Raw genomic sequence first — 3,564 nt, forward strand, 5'->3', positions numbered from 1 at the left:
CTACCCATTAATAACTTTACTACTATATTTACTATAAATTAACTGTCATAACTTGGTATGTACAAAATGGACTCTCCTTAACATATCAGCTTTTTTTTTTGAATATCAGCTAAATTGAAGCTTCTTTTGCATTTGGCATAATTATTCTAACATGTGAAGTGTGTAGTTCTATTATACCTTTTCAGTATACCTCTATTCATGGAGTGTTAATGTGATGTCATGGCTTTTCATTTGGTGGTACTATGTCCTTTTGTTCTAAAAGTCAACATGAGTGTTGCCTGGGTGGCTCTGTTGGTTGAGCATCTGCCTTCCGCTAGGGTCATGATCCCAGGCTCCTGGGATCGATTCCCACTTTGAGCTTCTTGCTGGGCGAGGATATCACATTTAGCATACAATTCAGTATGCTGTCTGCCTCTCCCCCTGCTTCTGCTCTCTCTCTCTGACAAATAAATAAATAAAATCTTTTAAAAAAATAAAACAAAAGTTAACATGAGTTTCAGACTTGATAATTAACACTTGTTTTTATTTTCATATTAGGAGAAGCCAAAATTAATAAGATTACTTACCGAAAGAAAATAAATTAAATGCTGTCAGTTTAAATACTTAACAACAGTGGAATTCTAAACCCAAATTTTGCTATCAGATTGAACAGTACTGAAAAATTATGAAATTGCCATCCAGGGGATTGAGAATAAATGAAAGTTAACAAATTATCAAAAAATCATAAAAAAGATATGGCTCCTTGAAAATGTATTCTACATTGAATGACATTGACTAAGATCTTATGTAAGGTTAATCCTAACTGCAATAATTTATAATTATTTCTATTATTAGTTTTAAATGCCCAGAGTTTATTTTTTTTTAAATAAAATTATTCAAAATCCCAAAGCAATTTGGCTGCATTTAGGGTCTCTAAATATTTTTAAAATATTTAACAATGTCTCTTCATTTCCTAAACTGTATCTTTAAAATCCTGGCTGACAGGGGCTCTGAAACTACTCTCAAAATAGAATAATGCATGGTACCTACTCCTGGGTCTTTGGTGTCACTGTTGTCCATATTCAGAAAATCCAACCATTGAAGCAGCCTTTTTCTGGCAGGGACTCAATACTAAGCAACTAATTATTCATACTCAATGGTTTATATGTCAAATTATTGTACTTAAAATGCTGAAGTATTTGCAAAACTTTATTGTGCCTTTGTAGACAAGGTTTATATAGCAGTGGATATGCAAATGTGTATTAAAATATAAGATCAACTTTTCTATGTGGAGGTACAGTAGTAAAAACACCTCACTGGGACCTGAAATTTTACCTTTCACATAATGTTAAGATAACTCCAGAGAGATTAAATTAAATAAATTGTACAGTTCATTCTCTTAGTATGGAATTGCAGGGATGTTGTTAAATACTTACAAGTAAATAAACCTCCTTGACTTTACACAAATTTAGAGAACACAATATTTTCAGGTTTTCCCCCTTATATGCATAAAGAAATGTTAAAAAATAGATCATGATTTAGTATTATTACACTATTGTTTAATATACATTGTTATTGCTTCATAAAAATAGATTTCAAAATGTTAAGAATTAATTCAGCTTGAAATCAGTGTTGGTTAGTGGCATGCTTAATAATCTTATAGCTTAAATAGATACTCCACGAAGATGAACAAAAAGAAAATAGATAATATACTAAGAATAGAAGAACATCTTGTGAAAAATACGCAAATTTGAAATCTTGATGACTTCAAATTTATTTTTCTTCTCACTACAATCTGAGAATATCTAGAAGAGTAGGTAATAATTCGAGGGTGGTCTTTTCTGTTTCTTTCTCCAGTTTTTCAAGGATGTTATGATGTTAGAACTTCAATTCTTAAGTTCAAAAGATTTTTAAAATGTCCAGGAAACTTGTGAATGTCAGGCTTGTAAGGATTAAGACTCAAAATTGAATAGCTGAAGTCAAAATAATGACTTTGATAGTTCTCTCTACCTCTTCTGTAAAGCAAGGGGAGGGCTCCTCACTGAGGAAGAATGAAGGTCATAGACGGGATATTTGGCAGCCTTAATTTAACCAATATGCAAATGCTTTAAAACATTCTTTTTATAGCTCTTGGATCAATTACTAAATCAGACATGAAAGGTCTAACTTTCAAGGAAACTAAACTTCGGATTCAGTATGTAGCATTATGGAACCAAGAGAGTAGCCAGCACTCAGCATGGAGTATGGTGTTGCTTGAGTAAGAAAATGGAATTACTCTCCAGTACTGTGGATTTATGATCTGTGAGGAAATGACTTTCAATGTGGAAATTTTCAACATTAAGTGTTGCCCACTTCCAAGTAAAATTGAGAGGGAAAAAAGGCCCAAAAAACTCTGGAATATTATTTTTGAAGATAGAAAAGTATATAGATATTTCATGATTTTAGATGATTTTTATTTTCACACAGAGGACAATTTTGAAAGCAGTCTCATATGAATTTAGAAATTATTTGCAGGAAAGCAAATTATTGGATCTTTTTATTTTATGATATACACTCCTCAATTAATGCCTAAATCTTTACTAACCAAGAAGCTAGGTGCTTGGGGAGTCAGTAAAATACAAAACAAACAGGGCTGTTGTGGTCTTACAAATATCCTAGGGATCAAATATAGCTTTGCCCCTAGGTGAGAATTTTTGGACAAGTAGCAGCTCTCTAAATCTCAGGCTCCTTATTTTTATAATGACATAGGGATACCTACTTCACTGGATTTATTGATATATTTACTGGCTTTTGCAGATATTCAATAAACATTTGTTTCCTTTCCTTTAAAAGAAGTAACTCAGCGTATTGCATTGTATGCTAAATGTGATATCTGAAAACTTTGCTGGGTACTGCCATTTTCTAAACTGTGTTTTCTCTATCTAAAAACTTGGTATTAAAAATCCCAGATTAACCAAAAGCATAAAAGTTTTGGTGGTTAAATAAGGTAACAAATTTTAAAGTTTTTCAAAACCTATAAAGGATAAAAGCAATGTAAGTTATTCTCTTAAAATAATGGAATGTTACAGATTTAAAAATATATAAAACATACCATTTTATAAAATCTAAAGTATCTATTTTTCAGTAATTCATCTTTAGAAGTAAAAATTTACTTAATATAATGGAAAGCATATGTATCTTGCCTGTCACCATCCTTATCACTCACCACCTCCACACCCATATACAAATAACTACTGGACTAATTTGATATTCAGAGTTATTATGATTTTTCACTGTACTTGTAGTACATATGCTTTTTCCCATAAATATTATCATGCATGTTTTAATTTTGTTAAATGGAATGTGTTATACTACCTGTATTCTTCTATAACTTTATTTTTATTAAACATTATATAGTGAGATACCTCTTGGTGATATATAGAATTCAAATTCATTCACTTTAATTTTCCTTTCATTAAGGAAACTGGGCCATATAACATCATAACATATTCTAAACACAGGAATAGTGAGATAATTGTAGTCACAAATTCCAGGGACTGGGACATCAAGAGGAGGAGGCTTTGAGGGCCATATTAGAATTCTATC

This window comes from Ursus maritimus, unplaced genomic scaffold, assembly GCF_017311325.1.
Source record: "Ursus maritimus isolate PB19 unplaced genomic scaffold, ASM1731132v1 scaffold_9, whole genome shotgun sequence".
Classification (NCBI taxonomy): Eukaryota; Metazoa; Chordata; class Mammalia; order Carnivora; family Ursidae; genus Ursus; species Ursus maritimus.